General features: G+C 39.5%; 1 protein-coding gene and 1 pseudogene across 1 annotated transcript in view; both read left to right on the forward strand.

The window, feature by feature from the left end:
- CDK14 (cyclin dependent kinase 14) overlaps window positions 1–26,343 on the forward strand; it is a 312,752-nt gene that overhangs the window by 40,544 nt on the left and 245,865 nt on the right. The window lies entirely within an intron of this gene.
- On the forward strand, window positions 20,895–23,231 carry LOC136375434 (pre-mRNA-processing factor 6 pseudogene; annotated as a pseudogene).

The raw sequence follows: 26,343 nt of genomic DNA on the forward strand, positions 1-26,343 counted from the left end.
AAAGCTCTGGCCACTAGTTTTAATGATGAACAGCTTTTCCATTTGAGAAAGTAGTTTTTAATGTGTGAGGTTTTTTAAAACAAGTTTTGGTACCGAAACATCAGAACGAGAGTAGGACCAAAATTCTTGTGGGGAATTGTGTTGTTCAGAAGAGATTCCAGATAAAACATTCCAGATTCTTCTTAGTAATTATCCTAGGCCAGAATAGGAACTGGGACCCACTTTGCTTTGAGATGCTTTCATGCCTTTTTTCCTGGCTGCTGGAAAAGACAGCCTTGTTCTAATTTTATCTTTAAAATAAACATAATGCTGTTAACTCTGTTCATCCTGTAGACCACCGTACTTCACACACTGATTTTGACCTTCTAGAACTCCCTCCATTATAGTGATTTATTTTTATTTTGCCTTCTCTCTTGGAGGGAGGGCAGTACTTTCATCTTCCGTGCCAAGTCTGGTGGCTGCAGCTTGTGTGCTCTAAGGCGTATGTGCTGGCAGCTGATGTACTTGCTTTTGTTCCTCATGAGCTGGGCTTCATTCACTTTCTGGGTTTGTAGAGGCCAGCAGTTGGCATCTGTGAGCAGTGTCTGCTGAAGGTACTGAGAACTGAACACGGTTATATTATACATGGGCAGAACATAGATCTGCTTAGAAAACTGTTGATGGTAATTTTTTCATTCTGTTTTATACTAGAGCAGCTTTGAGAGGATTGTCTTGGTCTCTTGGGAGAAATTCCATCATGAAGATAAATTAACAAATAGTGAAAAGTCATTGGGTGATCCTACAGTTAAAAAAAAAGAACTTAGACTATTTCTTATATATTCTTTTCCTGAAGATATTGAAATGTAGGAAGCAATGGGGGGGGGGGGAAACATTTTTCACCACATTTTATGGTGTTTCTGCTGCCTAGATTCTGTCACTGTTGCTTTTTTGAGTACCTTGCTTCCCTATTTACGTCCAAATTGAGTTAGACCCTTCTGAAATAGGACAATAAAAAAAAACCAACTTGCTTTCTTCCCCCTGAAAATTGACTATACCCACAGCAGCATGAAAGGAGTGGATATTATGGATTTTGACTGAAATGTCGTGGAAAAGAGAGGGAACAAGATGCATTCAGCTGGTTTTGTGACTTCTGATGCATGATAAAGTTGCAAAGCCCTGTGTATCAATCTGTCTTCCAATTAAGTGTATTTCAGCCTTGGGAAGCTCTTCTTGCAGTTCTTAAATTTTTTGTCCCAATACTTCCAGTTGCCCCTTAAGAATTTGTTTTTCACCACCCTTAGTAAGGATACCTTATTATCCTCACCTGAATAAACGAGTGTCAGACATCTTCAGTCTGTGTGACTGTAACTGAAAATCAAATCGTTAGACATTTGTCCTTCAACTTCTTGTTTCTCATGTCCTCCTGTCCTTCCAATGCCTTCCTGCATGTTAACAGATGCTGTTTGATTCCGGACATGTTTTCCATGTTTTGCCTCACCTGTTCCAAATTTCTATAAGAATTCAAAAATTCTGCTTCATTTTCCCTTTACATTTTATATGTTATATCCCAGGCTTCAGGCTTTGCAGCTTCTTCTTTATAGTGGAGTATTAAATATAGTTTATTATATAGTTTATTAAATATAGTTTATTAAATACAGTTTAATATAGTCTTGGCTTGCATCAAGAGGGTTCCTGTCCAGATTTCCAAACTGAGAGTGATGGGTAACTTGCCCTTGTCTTTGACTGCATGAAAAAAACCACATTTTTACTCTGCTTTTTTTTTGTATCCTTGTTGCCATAATTTCTTGTGTTATACGGCAGTACTTTGGTTTCTCAGATGTTAATGACAATGGAAGTTCTTTCTGCCCCCTTTTCATTCATGATTCATTTAATTATATATTTTTCCTCATTATATTAACATATTTAGTGTGTTTTGTATATGTATTTGTATTTATTCCATAATAAGAATATACTTTTTGTATGAGAACTTGATCTTTATTGAAGTCATAAAGTCAAGAAACCCATCCACCTAATGTTTGTCAGTAGCAAAATTGCTAGGGTCACTGTGTTGCAATATCCTTTAGTTTGTGGAACATTTTGGTAAATAAGAAGGATTTCAGAGACCTCTAGTAAGGAATGAAATGTTACTGGAGCTGCAAAAATCTGTGGCAAGCTATGGCAAATTTGGTTGCATCAGGATGGATATGGAAGGATAACTGTTCAAAATAGTAATAAGTATGTAAATGTTTAAAGAAAATCAAAAGAACCATAATGTCAATCTAAATGCTACAGCTGAGAGAATTCTTACCTGTTTAGACAATCTGGACGAATGATAGTATTTCCCCAAATTATTGGGTTTGGAAGTGCCAGTTTAGCATTAACCCAAGTTAACAGGCAGTTGTGCACAGTGGATCTATTGCCAAGTCTGCCTCTAACTCCAGTGTAGTGCCTTGCAGTAGGAAAACAGATTATGGGAATGCCATATACAGTTGTGGCAGAAAGCCTAATTCAGATAAGAAGTACAGCCCATGGAAGTATGGACTGGAGAAAGAAAATGTGGGTAGAACACAATCTTGTCCTTTGTAAATAGAAGTAGGTTTTGAGTGAAAACTAGAAAGGCTTTAATGTTCTTGATTATTTTATACTGAAAAATCAGCTTCTTTCTCATAAGAGCAGAATAATTCAGAAAAGCTGCTGTGACCAGTTTTCATTTAAAAAGGATTTAGCTGTAATTGTTTTATTTCATGTTTGTGTGTGTGTGTTTGGGGGTGGAGGGATGTTGACTGAGGTTGTCTGTGGTGTGGCTTCTTTTCCCAATCACCAAGGAAGAGCTGTGGAGTTTCAGAGTCAGTTTTCTAATGATATTGTGGAGCATTAGCTAGCTTTAAAACTTTTAAAAATCAGTTGAGATGGACAGTTGTCAGAAATTGTTTCAATTTAGGCAGTTCTTCCCTGAGAATATCTTGCTTTCCAAAATGTTTAAGGATAAATATAGATGCTTTCCAACCAGTGGAAGAAACCAAGAAGTCTTGCAAGTCTCTAAAGCTGTAAACGATTCTCAGTGCATGGAACTTCACAGTAATATAGTGGGCAGAAATTTATGCTTGATCTCAGCTGGTTGTCTGTGCCCTGGAGCATGAAGACTGAGGTTCTTGCAATTTTTAGTCTGGTTACAGAGGCTATTAATCATTATTTTCAATTCCTTCTTGGATACTGCTAAGCTCTTTGTTCAATATGTTCTGAGCTATTGAACCTCACAGGTCAATTACACAGTGTTTATAAAACTAATTCTAGATTTTGACCAGCAGTGAAAACATAACCCTCGGTGGGACCAGCTATTGCTTTTAAGTCAACTGTTGTTTTCTCTGTTACATAGGTGAGTGGCGAAAAAAACAACAAACTGATAAAATACTCAGATTTAATAGAGAGGGACAGGGAGCTAAGTGCAGATGAACTTTGGAAATTTATGTAACCTTGTCTTTGTTTCTGTTCAGGTTTTTCAGTGGTAATTTTAGGGTTAGTGTTACTCCTTAGCAGTCTGTTGACCTCCCATGTCTCAATGGGCAGTTTACTCCAGTAGATGGATGTCTGCTACCATTGCAGTGCTGGGGTTTTATTCCCTCCATCTGGAGTAGAGTGATGGTCAGCAGTTTAGGTAGTGTGAAATTTCATTCTTCACTCCCCAACAAGTGAGGCATCTGCCGGATAGAGACCTGAGATATGATTCCCCTGGTCTAAATTTCTTTCTTTATTTTTCTTCAAATCACAGATAATTTCATTAGCCTGATTCTGGTGATATACTTTAAAAAAATAAGCATAAAACCCCACAACAACAAACAACAAAAACAACCCAAATCCAAAACAAATTGCCCAAATATACAATGAAAACAACTGGACACCAGTATTTTGTTATATATTCTGTAACTATCAGGAAACTATAGTTACTGTTAGGATAGCTGTCAATTTGTAAAAGGTTATTGGCTTCCCAGACAATTTTGTGGACTTGGGAGAGGACCATCTGGAGGAGAAACGGAGCATATCCAATGATTGCAGAAGAGAATCATCACCAGTATCATACTCAATTAACGCAAATGTTCAGCTGCTGAATTGCTGCATAAAAAGCTGACACAACAACACCTTGATTTTTCCTTGGGGAAAATTTTCATAAAACATCCCCCTGTTCTGGGAATGAAAATTACCTATCATTAGGAGCACAGGCCAAAAGTTACATGTTTCTTTCTCTTCTAGAAAGTGTAGAGCTGGCTAATTTGTGTGCTATGAAATGAAAACTTTCTCAGTTGTGTAACATGCATTGCATCATGGTGAGTTGAATAGCTGGGAATTTTTCTTCCAAACTTAAAGGTACTTCTTTTAGGAAATATTTTTCCAGCTTGAATGGACAAATATTACATTTCTTCTTGTGATATGCTGAGTGTTGAGCATCTCTGAATCAGTACTTCCACATATGGGAAGGGACCTTCCCTTCCTCCTGCATTCATTTCCTCTGACTGGCCTCTGCAGTGAGGCTGTTTGGGAGCTGGCCAGTTTCTGTTCATTATGCAAGAAAGATACCAGACTCACAAAGACTTTCATTTGTAGATACTGAAACCTTTTACAAAGCAAAATAAAAAGTTGTGTATCGTATTTTAACTAAACAGGGATTATTAGAGCTGCTTTGTGATTTTCCTAAGCAAGAAAAATGTATACATTCAAATAACTAAAAAATAATATGGGAATTTTTATTCTATTAGATTCCAAATCTCATTTGGAAATCTTTCAAGTGTGAGTAGACAAATTGGACTGAGTAGTCCTGTTAGCATCACCATCTTACTCAATACCATGCCCTTTCAGCTTCCAGTGAGTTACCAGAAGCACTTTACTGCAGGGATGGTCTTTGCAGCAGTAGAAAGAATTCTATGGAACTGTATGATAATTCAGGTCAAGAGGGACCTGAGGAAAACTCTTGTACAACCACCCTCTCAAAGCATGATCAGATATGAAATTAGACCAGATTACTTAGAGATTTTTCCTTGAAGAAAAATTCTTTTCAAGTTGATCTTCAAAGCCTCCAAAGATGGAGACTGCACAACCTCTCTGGATAACATGTTCCAATCTTTGACAGTCAACAGGGTTGAAAAGTTTCTCCTTATGTCCTCTTTCATAAACAAGTTTATGCTTGTTGTTTCTTTTACTCCCACTGTACGATATCATAAAGGGCTCATATGTCTTTTCATAACCTCCTCATAGATACTGGGTACTGGGGAGCTGCTATTAGATTCTCCTGAAAATGTCTCTTCTCCAGGCTAAGCAAACCTGGGACAGTCATACCCACTTCACAGGACAAGTTCTCTAGCCCCCAGCCTAGGGGGCTCTCCGTTGAGCTCAGGGGTTTGTCAGTGCCTGGTACCGAAGGGCCCAGACTGGTCTCAGTAGTGTAGATGTGTCTGATGAGTGCTGAGCAGAGGTGGTGGATCCTGTTCCCTGGCTTCTGTTCCAGCTGTTGACCCCCACTGCTGCTGTGGGCGTGGGGCTCTTATGGAACTTCCTCTGTCACCCTCCTCAGGGTTGTGCCTGCAGATCTGGCCCATGCACCCATCCACAGCCTTGGAAGGAGGGGACAGTGCTTGGGGCATCTTTACCCCTAGATGCTGAACTTTTTGTATGTCCTTGTTGAACTTCATGAAGTCTCCATCAGGACATTTCTCCAGCCTGTGCAGGTCTTTCTGGATAGCAGCCCTGGATACCAAAATCCCACCCCACCAGCTGCAGAGAGTGCACTCCCTCATCTCCTCCAGGTTGTTGATACGGGTAATAAACAGGGTGTGTCCCCAGAATGACCCCTGCAGTACCTCATTTGTTACCAGCTTGCAGGTACAGTATACAACCCATTGGCACAGCTAGCTAAATATTTTTTAGCCCAACTAGTTGTCTATCCATCCAGAATGTAACATCTTAACTTGAACACAGGAGTGCTGTGAAAGACTCAAAACCTATAGTCAGTGATGTTCATCACTCTGAAGTTGTCCAGAAATCCAGTCAAGATTTGTAGAAGAGAAGACAATTTTGTTATTCAGGCAAGATTTACCCCTTCTAAATCCATGCCATCTGTTGCCAGTCACCACCCCATTTATGTGTACTAGAAATGTGCTCAAAGAAGATTTGCACCATGATTTTTGCAAGGACCTAAGTAAGGGGGATTAGTTTGTAGTTCCTTGATTGTCCTTTTGACCTTTTTCTGAAGAAGGGTACAACAATCTTTGGTCATCAGGGACCTTTTCCAGTCTTCATTTCTAAGGGATTTTCACCCAAAAGCTACTTCAGGAACATGTCAATACCTAATTCTCTAATTTGCAAGCCTGAATTCAGGCTGTCTAGAAATGCTTGAAGGAGAAAAAGCATCCTTTTGCTATTTCTTCTAGAAGTTAAAATATTTTTAGTTTCTCTTAGGTGTGGTTCTTTTCCCCCTGATGCTCCGCTCCCTATAGAAAATGAAGCTTACATTTATTGTGGTGTTTTCAGGTACAGTGAAGGCATTTCCACATTTGTAACACAGTTGATAATCTGCTTATGCATCTAACCACGTTATTACCTAGAAACTTCAGAAATTGTTCTGCAGCTTACCTCAGTCTTTTTTCTATAGCCAGAGTTTGTCAGAGGCGTTGTGGTTGCCATGAACTGTTTAGATGAGGGTGCCAAGTGCTAATGCAGGATCACAATACTAAGGAAAATTGTGGGGTTCAATGTTTGACAGCATTCCCTGTTCTTGTCCTTGGACGGGAGGTTGGCTCAGCTTCTGGGAAAAATGGTGCTGACTTTATTTTTGGTGCAGAGAAGCTGTTACATAAATGCCTAATATCAAAGGTGTATGTGCCTTTGAAAATAATTGTGTGTGCTGGATTTTTTCCTTGCTGTCTGATCTCTCTAGCATCACCTGGATCTTCAGCACCAGTAGCTGGTGTTCTGACAGAGATTATTGCAAAGTATGAATCAGAGCCCTTAATGTTTTGTTTGTCTAAAAGAGCAACCTAGATAACATCTGTGCCTGCCCAGCTGTTTTCTTGACTCCAAGCATTACTCATTTGGCTGAACACTTGCTTCACTGACCCTGTTGCTCTTAGTAGACTCCGAGGCAGGATTCTGGAATGCCTGAGCAAATATTTTTGGAGATCTTAATCTCTGTTTTGACTAATATGAGCAATGGCCTTCAGGTATTCCACAAAAGGCTCTTTGAGTATTGCACAAAAACGGAAAGGTTGGCATTTTAGGTTGGGTCTGTGCAAAACACATAGATTTATAATTCCACAAACCATTCCCACCTCTGCTTTGCCTGGGAAGAGTAACTCTGTCACCATTTGCCTGTGACAGCTGCAGTGATGGTGCAGGTGAGCCTCGTGGTGGTGGGGCAGAGGAGCAGCCCTGCTTCTCCAGCTCACCCTTGTGCTTCCTGCTCAGAACCACCTGCTCATGCCTCTGATGTGGAGCAGTAATAGCTGTGTACATGTGGAATGAAGTGAAAATAAGAAACCTAAAACGTCTTTTTGTTATAAATAGCTGGGAATACATTGTGCTATTTCAGATTTATTAGCACGTAAAGTGGTGTGGTGGGACTTCAACAATAGTGTGGTCACTAGTCTGAGAAGCAGATGTGTAACCATAAATGATAATTGCAAGTGCAGGCTGTTAAATATGTAGCCTTACCTTTATGTAGCCCTATTTTGTGGTGTGTAGACATACTGCATCCTTCCCTCTGTGTGCAATACAGGGATGTGAGGAGGGCCTTATACACAGATAGTAAGCAAATAATACATTATATTCATATTTTCTTTTCCTGTACTTAGAGAGTAAGTAAATTATCATAGGCCATTCAGCGATACTGATTTCCACTGGGACAAATGATGTATTATAGGAGTGCAACTGGAAATCAGGTAATGATTAGGTAAGCTTTATATTGGCCACTCTTAAAATAGTGCCTGCTGTGTGATTGATGCAAAAATGAAAGTTGTTTCATAATAATATATCATACAAAAACTATTTCAAGAAAGGTCAGTGGAGCAAAATGGGGAAATTTAGAAGAAAATTATCTTTTTTACCTATTGCATAAAAATCTTTTAAGTTGTATACTTAAACAAACATTTTGCCTTGTGGGTGTTATTTTATTTGCCAGAATTTATTTTGCAAATGGCTGACTTCTTTAAAGGTTATGTGCCGGTAAAAATGATATTTTTCTTCTTCAGGTCTCTGTTATATGATAGAAACTATAAAGGTGTTCAGAATGCCTTTTGTTGAAGTGTTTGCAGTGTTTCATACTCAGGTTTTAACTAACCAGGGAATGGTTTTAAGTGTTAATTTTGATATGTGAATGTGGAAAACCTCTGGGCCTTTTATGTGAGCAGTTTCTTTGCTGCTTGTGTTTTGTGGCCACAGTGACTTTCTGGCTTGTTTTCATGCAGGTTAAAACCTCTTTGGCATCCTTACCAAGGCCCTTCTGCTTGCTGAGTCCACTTAAAACAATTTTTTTAAAGCTTCAGGATATAGTATATCAAATTATTCACTGAGAAATGACTCTTAAATATATTCATGAAGGAAAGAAGCTGAATGTTCATTGTTTTGCCTTTCTCTTACTTAGAAAAATAATGGAAAAGCAGGTATCCACATTTTCTGACCTAAAGGTGTAATTTCCTTACGTGATAGGGTTCTGTGGCAGCTAATGTTTTTTTTTCCCAGCAGTCTGCAAACCTTTAACTCAGGCTGGCTTTTGTCTAATGGCTGATAATGTCACCTTCATGTGAGTTAGTCCGTTTTGAAGTCTTTTAAGTTTTGTAGATAAAGAGGGTTCATACATATGGTGCTGAGCTTTGATTTCTCTGATACAACACTGCAGCATCTTTCTTCAAGTGAAACAAGGAAATTGGCATTGGCTTTGTTTTAGGATAAAGCCTTCTTATTCCTGCTTTACTTTAAACCTCAAAGTCTTAGCTTCAGAGGTCTACCAGAACCTGATTGCATCCATCTATCAGTCCTCTCCTTGCTAGAAGTGTTGCCTTCCTTTTTATAATTTATTTATTTTTAAAATTACTTTTGGCATTTTTACCTTCACTGCTTTTGTCCCTTGAGCATTCCTTTACTAAACAGCTGCTAAAATTGCTTCAACCCTTTTTAATCTATCCTGGTTATTTTGCTAGTTTTGCTGCTGTCCGTTTCCCCGTGTTACAGACTAGTGCAGACTGCTCTTGTCATATGTTAGTCCATTTAAATAAATAAGTGATCCCAGTTTGTTATGGTTTTCCTATGGCATGCTCTGTCAAATGGCTGGTCTCAATAACACGCTTTTGAGCAGGAGACTAGATAAGTGCCTTGAGTCAGTGATTTGGAAGGTATCAGGTCTTTGAAAAATTCCAGTCTGCTGTGTGCACAGGAGCAGCCTGATCCCCTGGGAGAGCAGCCATTTGAGTGGGTAAAATGCAAGCAGAGGGTTCTGGCTGTGCCAGCTGTGCAGCGGGGAAGCAGCTGGAGCGCTGCCGGAGAGCACTTGGCAGCCCTGAGCAGGGACAGAGGGGCTTCACTGTCAGATGGCAGTGTAAACACTTGTCTAGCTGCACTGGTTAGAGGAAGTATTTCTATACTTCCATTATTAACTGATTATGAAAAGTGGAGCTAATGTTTTAATGGTAAGCTCTGATATGACTACTAGACTAATGCAGAATGTAGCTCATTCTGCAGTGAAATTAGTGGAACAGTAGAAGGTATTCTCTGTATTTTTGGTGGCATCAAAGCATGCCATGGAAAAGTATTTTTATGTATGGTCTTTTACAACTAAACTGATCTAGCATTATGCAAATAGATGGGATGGTAGAAAAGCATTTTAAAGAAAAATTAGTGGAAAAAAGGTGCAAATTTTACATTTTTTACATGTTATGACAACCTTTAAAGCACTATCCAGAATAGTTTTAACTGCGAAAAAGTTGAAAGTTGAATTTGGTGGGGTAAGAAATACTCTTATACTGAAGTTTCAAGACAGAAACTATTGCTAAACTATTGAATGTTGAATCAGTTTTATAGTTATTTCTACAGAATTGAAATTTTCAACGATTTTTTTTTTTAATTCTGTAGCTAGTTCATTCAGAAACTGGAAGCTAGCTGGTAGCTGAAAATCAGGATGCTTTGTTCTCATCTTCAGTGTATCTGCAAATATGAGCCTGGAGCGATGACATGAACCAGTTCTTCAATTACCAAAAAATAACAATGAGGAGCTTTTCTGATTTCTAACAACTGCAGACAATAATGTATGTGTTAAAAGATGAAATTTATTTTTGTGGTTTTTCCTGTCCACTATTTAAAATGGTTTTATTTACTGAAACATCTTAAATCACGGTATCAGTCCATCTGACTTCCAGTTTCCTTCTAAATCCTGCTTATGACAAATGATAGGGAAATAATTTCTATTTATTAGACCTCAATTGCTCTGTTTTTAATAGTAAAACATAAATTGAAAATATGAATACATAAGGAATTCCTGAAGCTCATCATTGTGTATTTCTTGCTTTAAAGACGTTGCAAACTTTATACAATACTTCCAGTTAGTCAAAACCTGCTGTTTTATTACCAACTGATACTATATCCATTTAAGGACAATCCTTTGGTACAAACTTACTGTAAGTTCTAAAATAAGTTTTTTCTGTTTGATTAAAAGGGATGTTTATAGTTCATTTCCGTGGAAATAAGAAGGACAAACTTCTGTATCTGCCAGTGGCTTTTATTCTTGAAGGTAAAAAATCCTACATGGAGATTGTGACCTCAAATCTTAAATCTAACAATGTTCTGTAAATAAAGGTCTACTTGTGGACTCTCAGCTTATAAAGAAGCCAACAGCTGATAGGTGTGAGAACAGGCCACCAAATTTGCACTTGGAGGTAATTTTCTTTTTATAGCACAAAGAAAAGTTTTAATTATATTCATTCAGTGCTGCCATTTCTCAACAAAATCTGGTACTTATTGCAAAATCTTATCCCATGATGACCTTTTTTGCTTCTTATGTAACCATGTCTGATCTGTGTTTCTGTTTGTGTAAAAACAAGAAACCCTACATGAATATAAGCAATTTAAAAAAAGAAAACAACCTTCTCCCTAAGAACTGAGCCTACCATTCAGGTTATAGAAAATATACACTGATAAGTAAAGTCATGACTTTTACACTTGTGAGGGAGGTGAAACAAAGCCTGGAGTCATGTGCGTTGACTTTCCTATTTGTCTTCTGAAACCTCATTACACTTTGCAAATTTATTGCCTGTATTAATGCTGATCTACTAATGCTAATTCTTGGGAGCTCAATGCCATGCATTTCTGCTGATTTCTGACTGTCATTAGTAACCATGAAAATATTACTTCTATCCGGATTTGTCAGCGCCTTTCTTTGGAGCCTTTTTCTTGTAGTTGCTACTCATGAAGGCTAAGCTAAATTTTTTGTGACTTAAAGTCAGGCAGTGTTCATGTTCTGCTGAAAATTTCAGGAGAAAGGGCAGTGTTAGTTCTGAGAGGAGATAGAGAAAGGTTTTTTCATGACATGCTTAACATGAAATATGATAGAAGAATTAAGGTTGAAATTATTTAAATTTGGCTGATGGATGTAGGTTTATAATGCTTAAGCCTAGGAGACCGTATTTTAGCCTACTCTAAAACTGTTTCAAAAGCATTTTGGTATCACATCCAAAATGTGCTCGAGCACTTTCGGAGCAATGGGTGGTTGGGTCAGTGAGCACAGGTGACATGGAGTGGTGTGGAACCAGGGTAGTGTGAGCCTCTGAGCTGCCTGGTGTGTGGTGGTCTCTACAAATGTCAGTGTGTCTGAGTCTGTAAGTGTGTCCAGTTAGGGATGCACTTGAGTAGGAAGGTCATAGACTGATTGAATTTAAGAAGTTGCTTTCTATGTTTTTGTTCTATATCACAACTATGAAAATTTTCTGGTACAAATTTTCAAAAAATCTGCTATATGAAATGTTTTTTAAAAATGCCTACAAGGAGCCAGACATAATGGAGATGAAACACTGCTGACTGACCTTGCACTATGTGCAATGTCCACACATTTCCATAATGGCATTACTTTTCCCATTAAGTTGAGTGAATTACAGCGCATTTTGTTTGAAGTGTTTGCACTAGTTATAGCATGAGTGAATGCTATGGCTTTTAAAATATTGCTGGTGTTCTGTAGTCATGGCTGCTTGCAATCAGTTGCAGCTCAGTGCTTGCTAAGAAACATAATTTCTTTTTTAGAGGGAATGTTATGATAGAAGCATATCTTAATAGATTGCGGTGAGTGAAGGCAATGTTTTCGGAAGGGAGATGTGACGGGAGGTAGTAAAGATGACATGTTTATGGTATAGTGCACAATGCCTCAGATCTAATTTTATTTCATGTCTTTAATACTAATTGTTGATGCTGGTGTTAAGCCAAAGTAAAAGTTTAATAGCCAACCTTAAAACCCTGAGGTTGTTCAGTTGAGTGGAAGACATTAAGGAGACATCGAAGGAAATCTTCTCATTGGAATTTGACAGCCTCATAGCAATATAAAATTTGTCTAAAAGGCCAGGACTAAATGAATGCATTAGATTTCACAGTACTTTTAAACTCAGAATCAACCTATATTCAAATACTATTTCTTCTGGCAGAGAAAGTGCTGTGATACTTTTAGCAAGTTATTAAACATCTGAGCCTTAATTTTCCATCAGATGGAAAAGGAAATTAGTATTTTTCTCAGTGGATTTTGAAGATAGGTTTCTTAGCACATCTTGAAGATATTCAGATGTCAGGGTATTAGGGAGGATGGCCTTGAAAATACAAAGATGAAGTCAGACAAAAGCTATTCAGTATTGCTTGCATTCCTTTGCTCCCATAGCACAAAGAAGTTTTATTCTTTCTAATGTGTTTTTTGGATTTGTATGGTTTTTTTGGCCTTTTGGTCAAAACAATGAAATGAGCCTTTTCCAAGTCTAAAGTTTGGCACCTTCTTGTGAAAGAGCACACATTTCTGATGTGAACAAAATACCTAACAGGAGATTTCTAAAAATGCAAGTAAAAGCCAGGGGAAAAAAAATAAAAGAAAACAAAACCAAACCAACAATAACCACACTTTATTATATAAACATAAAATTAAAACCCCACAAATCTGAGTCTTTCTTTAGCAAAAGCCAATCCATGAAGATACATGAAACAGAACCATTAATACACACATAGTATGAAAAAAGACCACCACAAAATAAAGCCAACCCTCAAAAAACAAACAAAAAACCTCAAAACAAACATAAGAATTTGTATCTGAAATGCCACATGCATTCCCTGACTCACACATTACATATAACTGGCATACTTTAATTCATGTAAATCCTTTCTGAAGTAACCCAGATGTTAATGTAAGTTTGGCATAAGTCCAACATATTAATATGATAAAAAGTTATGACTATTCCCCTTGTTCTTAAAGTAAACAATTACAGCTAAAAGGTGATGCACAGTTACCTGTTAATTTGCTGTGCAATATGCAGCTTTACATAAAAGTATCTTTAGAGCAGAACCAAGTAGTAGAAAAAACACTTTTCCTTAGACTGTCTCATGAAGGCCTTTATACTTGTTAGGTATTTTGTTCTAGTACTAACATACAGGCTTCCTAGTGCATTGTATGGAAATGGACTCCTAACTTTAAATGGCATTCATTTTTATTACTTTAACTTCAGATTTTGGTTAAAGTACATCTGTTTGGTAAGGGCAGGCTCAATGTTGTTTATATTACCTGGGTTTGAAATGAAAAGCAGCAATTAAAATATGTAAATTAATATTTCTCGAAAGTGACCTCAGGGATGCACTTGATTTGTGTTGTTTCCTACTGTTTATGCCATATTATGCAGTTTAATATTCCATGATAGCCTGCCCTCTACCCTCTCAAAAGTTGAGCTTTAGGGGAATGCAGTTGGCAGAGTCAGAAGAGAGGCTGAAGTATTAATTTAGCACAAGCAAATCCCAAATTCAAACCACTTGAAGTTTGAGATTTTAAAAAACAACATACTGATTTGGAGACTTGTATTTCCCAGGCTGGTACATGCTCTCATGTACCAAACTCCCCCTGTTTTGTGAAAGAGCATTTATTACTTCTTCATCTCCATTGAAATGGCTTGGGAAATGGCAATGCTCTGGCCTGGCATGATCCTTGGAATGATGTGACTACAAAGACAATTTCATTTGTTTAGTGGTGAGACATCTCCTAGTGGCAGGGAAGAACAAGGATAAGAAATAGATAAACTATTCCAGTACAGGATAAGAATTTATTTCAGATCTCCGTAAATACTACTGGCAGCCTTTTCTGGTAATCATATTAATAAGCAATCCTCAGTGAGCCAATATTATTAGGCCATAATTTTTAAAGATGGATTTGAATTGCTTGACCTCTAATTGCCAGCTATTTTTTAAAAATACATGGCCAATAAGAAGTCCTGTCAGAAAACTGAGTCATTTTATTTTCAGTGCTTGCTTGATGCAGAAATACCCCAGCCTAAAAATGAGCATAAACTTTTGAGGATGAGATGGAGGGCACCCTTTATTCTTTATGCTGAAAAAAAATTCCAAATTATTCTGCTGGCTTTCTCTCCATGTTCATGAAGGAGTACAGGTGCATCCCATAGTCCATGTTGAGGCAGACAGAGCTATTCTCCTGACTTGACAGCACGTGCATTTTGCAAGCCTCACTGTTTGCAGCATCAGTTTGTAGATGCCAATTTTCAGGGAAGTTGAGGTGTAGGAATGGTTGGTAATTTTAGGAATTACACATCCTCATTTTCTCAAATACCTAAAGTTTGGAACGGACTAGATTTTATTCCCAAGATTTTTCTTCTGCTTTTGTAATTTTATCCAGCTTTTCCTGAAATTGGAATGCTGAAAAATACTCTTAATTAATGCATATTGGAGACCCTAAATTTCAGTTAAAGCATAACTGAAATTTTCTAGGATATCCTATTGTAAAAGCATGCTGCAATTCCTTAAAGGACCTGTGCTAACCTACTTGTGCATGTGCTAAAGCACGAAAAGGAACTTCCATGTGTGAAGGGACAATCAGACTGCTCTTGGATGTATCCCCTCAGGTTTCAGGTGATAACCTGAGGTGCTTGAAGACTGTGAGGGCAGGGATACTGTTTTCCCCTGATTATATTCGGTGTTTCTAATAGATGAAATATCCTCCAAGAAAAAGGAGCCTAATAAGGAACTTGGAGGATTCAGGAAGATACTGGAAAAGCACATTGGTGTGTATGGGTATGTATGGAGGGTAAAAGCAGAACAGTGAGTGTGGAGGAGCAAAGACAGCATCAGAAGCGTTTTTTAGGGAGATGGGCAAGAGTCTAGGACTGTGGGAGAAGATGATTTCAAATATTTGGAGGTCCTTTAGGGAATTCAGATCTCTCTGTGGGGTCCTCAGTCTCTCTGTTCTGTTTCAGCAAATAGGTGTGAAACTCACTGGTATGCAGAACTGATTTTTGGGATGGAAGCTGTTAGTGCTGTTGCAGTTTAAACTTAATTACAGAAGCCTGTGATCTAGTTCTCCTGTTAACAATATAGCTGAGGGAGATCTATATCATCAGGTATTTTAGAGGAAGAAATAATGTTACATACAATAGATCTGAACCACAATGCCCAGTTAAAATTTATCTTTAACTTAAAAGACTTTTTCTTGCATTTATTTTAATGGGGTTTCAGTGTTGCCATTCCTGACAAATTAATTTCGAGTCTTACAAACTTTGTACTTGTTCTAAAATGTTTAAAATTTGTCATTTATGTGACAATCTCCTTAGCATAAGTAACTGAGAGATAAAATCAATGTATGTACTGAAGGCCTACATAAAATTTAATCAGGGGTGTTGAGCATATCATATAAACTACTAAACAAGTTCTTTAGTCAAACGACCAAGTCGGGCAAGAAGACTGGAGTGGCCTCAACACATGAATTGGTGCTGTGCTGCTGGTACTAACCTTCAGAGAAATTGGGAAAGGTGGTGTCCCCTTTCCCAAACTTGTGAAAACTGTGATAAAACCAATTAGCCATCTGTGTGTGTATTGTAATTGGTGGTTTGTGCTGTCATGGGTAGTTAAAGAACAACCAGCCTTTTGTATGTTTCTCTCTCAACATACTGGTTGCACAGAGGTTAATGAGACTGCCCAGGAATATAAACACCCCTGGTGTAAGTGCAGAGTATGAGATGTGTGTTTTTATTGCAACATTTCAAATAAAATCTGTTTATTTTGGAAGTGTCAGGTCTGTGTTTGTCATATGAAATTCAAAGGCAGCCATAAGACATTTTAAAGCAATCTTTTTTGGGATTTTTGTACCACTGTGGCTTCAGTGGAATCTGAGTTTGAATTCTTCTTGTCTGAATTTTTATTGCCATAATAATTGTTTCTGCTAGTACTGCCTTTTTACATTTTAAATTATTTCCACAACCTTTTCTGAGGACAGACAGATACTCTGTTTTACATATAAGCCCTCAATATTATAAGTTCTAGAAACATTTAAGATGTTTTTTCAGTCATTTTTGTTAAAATTTTGTCAGACAGCAGCCATAATTTTATGCCGAAGTAACTTACGCATAAAGGCTCTCCCACTTCAGTTGGGAATCATACCTCAAAGGAGGTGTTCTTCAGCATTTACATTTCTGAGGCCTTCAAACCTTTACTCAGTTAAGCTTAAGGTTGCAGTTTGTCCTTGAAACACTCTAGGGGAATCATAATTTATATATTATGATGCTTCTTCTGTTTAAGACTTCTTTTTTTCACTTATGATTCATAATTAAATGCTCTGTGGGTTTTTATGGTAAAACTTCTGTTTTGCTCCTGATGCTGTAAGGGGTTTTGTGAACAAAAAAAATTGCTTCTCTGTCTAGTAGAGTGAAGACCTATTTTATTGACTAAGCTGCTAGGGCAATGCTAATTTTATTTTTAAGTATCAATTAAGCATCTTACTTGGAAGAACAAGAGAATAATCAAGCATTGGTGACTCTGCTTCTTACAAGAAATTTCTAAGAAAGTGTGGTTATTGCTACATAGTTTAGTCCATGAACCATACGGCTCATGTTCTCTCATTTTTTTGAGAATTTATTGGGGGTTTTTTCTAGAAAGAGAAGGTAGGAGTACATTATTATCATTTTAACTGCATGTGGGTAGTCATGGGACATCGTAGATTGTAAGAATGATTGCTTTAAGGGGATTTGACTTTTTTATGATACAGTAAGAGTAATTTTCATAGTAATATTCTGCTAAATCAGTCACAAATTAAATAGAGTACCAGGTCTGTTTTTTTTCTCCCCAGAAGATTTTACAAGTGGGTTTAGTGCATCCATGAATGGGAGAGAGAGCTGGTGGGTGCCATAGGGAGGCCTTTGAAAGGTCGTGATAATCAGTCCAAGAGACTGGAAGAGAGCAAACATCATCCAGACCTTTGGAAGGGGCTACAAGGGGACTGCAGCGAAATACCAGCCAGTCAATCAACCTTACCTCAATCCCTGGAAAGGTGATGAGCCTCTCAATTTGGAGGCCATCTCTATCCAAATTTCTCTCGCTGTTTGGAAGCACACCCTTCCCACACCTCAATACTACAGAGAGCTCTCATGCAAAACTAGGTGAAGTGTTTTGTAGAGTTTTTGATTTGAAACATTGCACTGTAAATCCTGTAACTGTGATTTAAGTGGAAGAACATGTCCATTCACATCCTTGAACCCGTCAGTTCTATGGGATCCTTCCCTTTGGTTGTCATAGACCTTAATTTTTCTCTTTCCTCATGTAATATGATTCTTCAGCTTGATACAAGAGAGATAGATAGAAGCTATATAAATTAATCAATATTTTTTCCATGTCATTTAACCAAAAGTGAATTTGAATTTGTTAGACTGGAGCAGCATGTTTTTTTTTAATTTCCTTTGAAGAAAGTAATGAAAATCTGAAACAAGATAAGGAAAATTCTTTTCTCACTCTGAAATCAGTATTTTGCTCCTTTTAAAATTATTAAAACCTTGGAGGCTTCTTGAATTTTTTTATAGGCCACATATTTGCTCTTGAATAAATCTCTTGATGTATAAATCCGTCCCAGCCCTCTGTAGCCACTGTGCTCCGTCACATGAAAATCCATGTTCTTCTACTTAATAAGATCATAGGACAATAGGGAGTCTATTTTGGAACATACTGTAATGGAGTTCAGCTCTAGAGGTATGGAAAGAGATGGTCTGGGGAGGGAAAAAGCCGCTTAGGTGAAATGCTCTGTGAGGATGGGTGCTCTGTGAACATTTAATCTGCAGCAGCTGTGTCACTGCTGACTGTATTTTGTAGAAGTATTTTTAATGGTATGTGGAAGAAGCTTTTTTCTCTTGTCCTTTCTGAAGTTTTTTATCTTCAGCAGCTCACTCCTGAGATGCTTTCTATTTCTCACCTAAGAAGTCCTGGGAAAATAGATAAGCTGCTCAACATGCATTAAAGCTTTATCAGCTTCTGGACTGAAGTGCCCTTCAGTGAGAATGCCCAGGTGAATGCAACCCTTTTGTCTGAATTACTGAGATAAAAGAGGACAAGAACAGCAGTCTGCAAGGGGGTAGCGACCCAGACAGTAAAGGGTTTTATAGGTCAAAACCAACCCTTTGTATTTAACCAAAGAACAGATGAATATTAGTGCAATACCTGCACTTCTGGTGCTTGTTTCCTGTGAGTACTTGACTCAGCATTGCAACATTTTGAGATTTGATGTGCCTTTTTGCTGATCATCAATCTATGCCAATTTAATCGGTAAAGAACAAAAGTATGGGTGACTGCAGTGAAGCCCTTGTCCATTAGGTAGTGCAGCCCTCTATACAAATAGAACTGGAGGGGAGATGATTCTCACAGCTGCCCCTCATATTTTATCATGATTTATCAAAATTTATCAAAATTTTATCAAAAATATTCTTAAATCAGAGATTACTTGAGTGTTTCTATTTAGTTTGTCAACCACTTTTTTAAATGTCATGTCATGCCCCATCCAACCCACTGTTTTGCTATCATCAGATTTTCCGGTCATTTGATTTGTGTGATGGCTACACATCTGTCACATGCTGTGTGTGCCATGCAGAACTGGTAAAATACCCACTTTTGAGACTTAGAGGGGAATAGCAACTAACCCTCCAGGTAGGAGAGAAAGATATGGAAGAGGGATGAAAAACTGATGTACTAAAAAAAGTTATTTAGTTGAACTGCCAAAAGTTGCTCAGGGAACTAGGCCGTGATCTATATTTTACAGTATAGATTATTTAGATGATAATAGTATTTCATGCTGATATGTATAAATGAGTGTATATGAAGAAATTAACTGCAGCTATGCATGTGTAATGGTGAGTCCAAACAAACTACATTATTCTGGATAAGAATTGTAGGATCATGGGATGACAGTGTGCAGATGGCAATCAGGTGTTTAGCAGTTCTCTGAAAAACACGTAAACCTTCAGAAATAAGTAAGAAAAGAAAGAACAGAACCATAGCTGACATGAAGTTATTGCAGGGATATTGTTTTATATATTAAATATTAAGCCTCATAAAAGAGAAATTAGACAGTTCATGTCCTTCCTGTGCTGGGACCCCAGAGCTGGGTGCTGTGTGCCAGGTGGGGTCTCTCTCACCAGAGCAGAGCAGAGGGACAAACCCTCCCTGCCCTGCTGCCCACACTGCTTTTGGTGCAGCCCAGGACACTTTTGGCTTTCTGGGCTGTGAGTGCCCATGGCCAGGTCATGTCCAGCCTCTCACCCACCAGCACCCCCAGGTCCTTCTGGGCAGGGCTGCTCCACATCCCTTCATCCCCCAGCCCGTGGGATACTGGGGTTTACCCCAGCCCAGCTGCAGCACCTTGTACTTGGTCTTGTTAAACTGCATGAGATTCCCATGGGCTACTTCTCAAGTTTATCCAGATCCCTCTGGACGGCATCCTCTCCTTCAGGTGTGTCAGCTGCACCACTCAGCTTGGTGTCATCAGCAAATTTGCTGAGGGTTCACTTGTTCCCTTCATCTCTGTCATTAGTGAGGATATTAAATAACACTGGTCCCAATACAGACTCAAATCCAAAGCCTTTCATGTGAGTAACTCAAAGTGAAAATGAAGGAAGGCTAAACTCCAGTGCTTTCAAAGAAGATGAGAATTTTGGTGCATGACATATTTAAACTTAAGAAAGAGATGAAGGTGAACTCATCATTTTGTGTTCAGTTTTAATTCATTTCTAGAAAGCTTTTTTCTCCTACCTAAAATACTGTGGGTGACTTTGAAATAGGAAATCACTGAGCTTTGTCCCTCTATGAGATCAGCTGTAGCAGTATATGTAACTCAAAAATGAAACACTTACAGGGATTCATCCCTGGGATTTATACTGGTAGATATTGAAATCTATTGTTAATTCTTTATAGATGACTCTGAAGAACATCTTTCTAAACTCTGTCTCTAGTATTCATCATTAAAATGTGTGTCAAGAATCATTACTATCCTTTACTGGTCTGTGGTGTTTTGTTTTGGGTTGTGGGTGGGTGGAATTTTTGTTTGTTTGTTGTTGTTGGTGGTGGTGTTTTGTTTTGTTTTTGTTTTTAATTTATTGTCTTTTGGATTGCAAACATGAGTACTGTCAGCTCTCTGGGTGTCCTGGGTTACACTGTGGGATGTAACCAATCTATGTATTCTCCTCTCATCTGCATTATTCCTGATGAGCTGGTGGGTCGTTTTCAACACCTACCCAGTGCACATCTAGCCCTCAGACTGCAAGCTGAGTGTTTGATAAGGGAAAGAGGCAAATCCTTGGCAGCGAGGTAGTGTTTCTTTGTCTCACAAATTGACTCAGCCCTGCTAATTACACCCAGCCTAAGGGGGGCCTTTCTGCCAGTGGGCCATAATGGCTCAACAGCCCCACTGGGCAGCTGTAACAACACAGGCCATCAAGGACTCCCCAGAATATCCTGTGATTTATGGGATTACATAATTCCACTGTGACATTCCCTACTCTGGGGGAGGTGCTAGGCATTCCTGCCTGAACCTGATCATACATAAACTGGGCACTTTAGGGACTTGGGATACCACTGCACAAGAAGAAGCTAATCCTGGGCATGCCCACACCCTTGGGCTATGTGCTGGACTGGGCTGCAGAGCCGCAGGTTTCACCACCCACTCTGACACCACCCTTGCTTGTGGTGCCAATGACCCCATGGATGACCGTCATGCCCTACTGGAAAAGAGAAGGGGGGGGGGGGGGGGGACGACCAGATGATGCAGAACCAGACAGCCGATGATGAAGATGAGAACTTGAATGACAGTAATTATGATGATTCCAATGGCTACGCTGGGAGCCTTTTCTCAAGTGGTCTCGTTGAAAAAGGTGATGAGGAAACATGCTATTTATGTGGCTTTGGATAAGAGGATGGATGAAGGCAGAAAAGAGAGAAGGGAACAAGAAAAAGAGGAAATAGGAAAATACCACATGGATCAACCTAAAATTCAGCAGCAGTTCTTAGACTTGAAACAGAAGTTAGTGGAGGTTATGAGGAGGAGTTGCTGAGTGTTCCAGGGGTTGGTGATTCCAGGAACAAGCATCAGAGGAATCCTTGGTACAAGAAGATGACTCCTGTTCCTGACAGCTTCTTTGCAAAGCATTTACAATCAGGGGAGAATTATACTTCTATGGATTCACACGAGACACAGTTTGGTGGATTGAATACTCCATATCCAGGGGGAATGAATATGCTGTGCCTAGGAGGAATGACACCAGGTTGACACTTGGGACAGGCGAATTGGATATGAGGAAGATTGGCCAAGCCAGGAGCACCTTGATGGATATGAGGCTTAGCCAGGTGTCAGACCCTCTGAGTGGCCAGACTGTAGTGGACCCAAAAGGATATTTGACAGACTTGAATTCCATTATTCTCACCCATGGAGGAGATATTGATGATAACATAAAAGCCTGTTTATTCCTGAAATCTGTCGAAGAGACTAATCCTCATCATCTAGCAGCCTGGATAGCATCAGCCTAACTGAAGGAGGTCAGTGGCAAACTCCAGGTGGCTTGAAACCACATCATGAAAGGAACAGACATGAGCCCTAGGACTGAAGATGTTTGAAGATGTTTGGATGGAAGCTGCTCAGCTTCACCCTGGAAATACAGCCAAGGGTGTTGTGGCCCAGGCTGTCCAGCACCTTCCACAGTCTTTCTGGATTTATATCAGAGCAGCAGAGTTGGAGATGGATATCTGTGCCGAGAAACGTGTCTTTAGGAAAGCCCTTGAGCGTGTTCCAAACTTTGTGCATTTGTGGAAAGCAGCTGTGGAGCTGGAGGAACCTGAGGATGCCAGGGTGATGCTGAGCCAGGCTGTGGAGTCCTGTCCAACTGGTGCTGAACCATGGCTGGTGCTGGCAGATCTGGAGACATGTAAGAATGCTCATAAAGTCCTTAACAAAACCCGAGGGAATATCCTGATGGATTGCCACTTCTGGATTACTGCTGCCAAACTGCAGGAAGCCAGTGGAAACATGCAGATGGTGAAGCAAATCACTGACAGAGCCATCACATTTCAGGCCTAACAGTGTGGAACTCAACAGGGAGCACCAGATAGAAGATGCGGAGCAATGTGATAAAGCTGGAAGTGTGGCCACATGCCAGGCAATCATGAGAGCTGCAATTGGAATGGGGATTGAAGAAGATGATCAAAAACAACCTGGATGACAGATGCAGACAGTTGTTTTGCTTATAGTGCTCTGCAGTGTGCATGAGCCATTTATGCCTATTCCTTGCAAGTCTCCCCAAGCAACAAGAATGTGTGGCTGCAAGCAGCCTTCATTGAAAAGAACCATGCGAATCCTTGGAGGCTCTTTTGCAGAGAGCTGTTCCTCACTGTCCCAAAGCAGAGGTGCTGTGGCTCACGAGAACTGAATCTAAATGGCTGACAGTCGATGTTCCAGCAGCCAGAAGCATCTTGGCCCTGACTTCCCAGGCCAGCCCTAGCAGTGAGGACATCTGGCTGGCTGCCACGAAGCTTGAGTCAGAGAACAATGAATATGAAAGAGCAAGGAGGCAAAGGCTTGCAGCAGTGCCCCCACAGCAAGGGTCTCCATGAAATCTGTGAAGTTGGAATGGGTGCTTGGGAACATCGCTGCAGCCCAGGAGCTCTGTGAGGAAGACTTGAAGCATGATGAGGACTTCCCCAAACTCTGGATTATGAAAGAACAAATTGAGGAATGAAAACATCTGGCAGAGAAAGCACAGGAGGCTTTGCAATGCAAACTGTATATGGAATCAGTCCCTAAACCCACAAAATCTCTTTTTTGTCTTAAAAATTGCAAAACTAATTGGCATATATTGCGTTGTATTTTGTTTCAGACAGTGACTCTAAGTGAAGTTCCACCATACCAGATAATGTATTTGGTATAGTGCAAATAATTGGTATTGCGAAGCAAGTTTAACAGGATATTGTGCTTGGAATAACTTGTCATGTATTCCATTGTGCAATATTACCGCTGCTTCATTTGCCATCTTAAAATAAAAAATATTTTCAATACATTTATATCAGTGCTGGATTGTTTTATTAAAGTCATATCTTCTTCTACTCTATGTATTCTAACTCAAACTAAACTCGAACTTCTCAATTTAAGGAAGAGGGTCATATTTTATGGTCACTTGTGATGCAAGGATCTGAACTGGGCTTGTTGGACAGGTGTTCCATCCAACACTCAGTTTCTGGACACAACTTCTTAAGTGTCTTGTTAAATAATTTCTTCATGAAATATTATCAGTGGCTTGTGAAGGGGCTGGCTAGATGTCTAAATGACTCTCATAAGTGAGTAAATTTTCAAAAGTGTTTTTTTTTTTTGTCTATTAATAGAGGCTGTAGTTGTCAAAGTGGAAAGGTTTGTGTTGAGAAGCAGTGCAATGCTCCTTAGCCATGCATTTTCTTCTATGAGGAGATTACTATTTACTACTAATTACTGTGTTTGGTTATTACTTCTTGGAGAGGAGGGAAGTGTTGGCGGCCTTTCTCCCTTGCTCCCTGTCTCTCTTCCTCTCAGATGACTCAGTGTATGGAAAGGGGACATTACTTACAAGTTCTTCTTATTCATGTGTAAATACTGGCATTTTTTTACTATACCATATTAATAAATTATGATTTGCATTTTTAGTTAATTGACCATCAGAGCTGTGACATGTAATTTCTCTGTTTTAAGTGTAACAATTTGCTGTTATCTTGAAAAGATCTGAAGATACCTCCTTATAGGTGAAGAACTGCTCCCAAGTGCCACATAGCATTTTGCAGTCTGCCCTGGGATGAAAGTGTTGGCAGGACTTAAAGTACTGATAATGTGAAACTTGTACTTGCAGCTGGCTTCCACAGAGAGTTTTAAAATGTAAATTGAACTCCGTATTTGTTTGACCTTTTTCAAAAGTTATTGTATTGAAGTTTTTTTAAGATCAGTTACTCTCCTACCCCCTTGGAAAAAAACCCTGTCCCATGCTATAGGGGTCTTTGTGTATTCCACCAACTCCGTTCTTAATTCTAGATAGCCTTTGTCTTCCAGCCAGGTTCCTGAATCCTCTCTGTGGTACCACGGGCAGCAGCAGAGCAGATATTTGTGCTCTAGCCAAGTTGTGTTCAACCACAGTCTGCAAATGGGGTTGGGAGTAGGACAAGGGATGGGGCTAGCAGGGGAGAAGGAGGGGGATAAGAATAGTAGCAAGCAAAAATGCTGGGAAGCCTGCATGGATGAACAAAGACTTCCTAACAAGACTCAGATGTAGAAAGGAATTATATAGAAGATGGAATTGAGAACAGGTAATGGGGAAGGAATAGATACATCTTCCAGGCATGCACTTACAAAAGCCAAGGCCCACCTGGAATTGGATCTTTTGAGGAAGGTCAAAGACAAAGGCAACAAGAAGGGCTTTAATGCAACAAATGAAATTTATTTCTTTCAATTTTTTTCAATACAGTAAAAATAATTAACTTTTCAATATGGGAGGTTTGTGTGAGTTGTCTCTCACTACAGAAAGGCCCTGCAGAAAGAGATTTAAACAAATTAAGACCTCTTGGCAATAACCAACCTTATGCCAGGTTTTGCACTTAGAGTGGGTCAATCAAGTATGGACAGACTGGAAAATGACTGGAAAGCAGCCCTGCAGAAAGGCACAGGAGGGGTCCTGGTCAGTGGTGAGTTGAATATGAGTCAGCCATGCCCTGGAAGCCAGCAGGGCCAACCCTGTCCTGGGTTGCATCAGGCAAGGGAGGGGATTGTCCTGCTCTGCTCTGCACTGGGGCAGCCTCACCTCGAGTTCTGGGGGCAGTTTGGGGTGCCACATTGAGTGTAAGAAGGATATAAAGGTAATAGGGAATGTCTAGAGAAGGACTCCAGAGATGGTGAACAACCGTCTAGGGGGAAGCCATATGAGGAGTGGCTGAGGTCACTTGGTCTGTTGAGCCTGGAGAAGAGACTGAGGGGAGACCTCATGGCAGTCTACAGCTTCCTCAAAAGAGGAAACAGGAGGGCAGGTGCTGATCTTCTCTCTGTGGTGACCAGTGACAGGACCCAAAAGAAGGGCATTAGGCTGTGTTGAAGGGGTTTTGGTTGTGTATTAAAAAAAAAAAGGTTCTTCCCCCAGAGGTGGTTGGGCACTGGAACAGCTCCCCAGGAAGTGGCCACAGCACCAGCCTGACAAAGTTTGAGAAGCATTTGGATAACACTCTCAGACACATGGTGTGATTCTTGGCCGTGGTCCTGTGCAGGGTCAGGAGTTTGACTACAGTGACCCTGGGGAGGACCTTTCCAACTCAGCATATTCTGTGATTCTGTAACTTTGTAGGCTGTTTGACTTGCTTTCAAGTCTCTGTGCCTTGGCCTAACACCTTGTTTGCTTCTGGAATGCAGTTCCCTGTTTCTCTGGCTTGCCTTTTTTGCCTTCTGTGTTTCCTCTTTCCATGGCTGTCCAAAACTTTTCCCTCGACATGGTGCCTCTCTTTTGGCACATATTGGTCTCTGCAGGTGTTTACTCACCCTTTTTTTTTTTTTTTTTTTTTTTTTCCCTGAGCATCCCGTTCTCCCTTAGCCTCAGACAAATTTATTGTTGACAGAATAAGGCCAAGAATTGTAAACATCATGAAAGTATTTTCTCATAATTTCAACTGGAAGCTCTTATTCATGTTTACTTCTGAGCCTCACACTTGAGAGAGAGGAGAAGAAAATTTCGTTCAAGAAAGTGGAAGTCATATTTTTTTCAGGAGATCTGAAGCTGCCTATCTGCTTAGAAACCAAGCTGACAAACTGAGAAGTCTGGAGATGCCTCTGTAACTAAGGCTGGGAAATAG

Source organism: Sylvia atricapilla, chromosome 1, assembly GCF_009819655.1.
Source record: "Sylvia atricapilla isolate bSylAtr1 chromosome 1, bSylAtr1.pri, whole genome shotgun sequence".
Taxonomy (NCBI): domain Eukaryota; kingdom Metazoa; phylum Chordata; class Aves; order Passeriformes; family Sylviidae; genus Sylvia; species Sylvia atricapilla.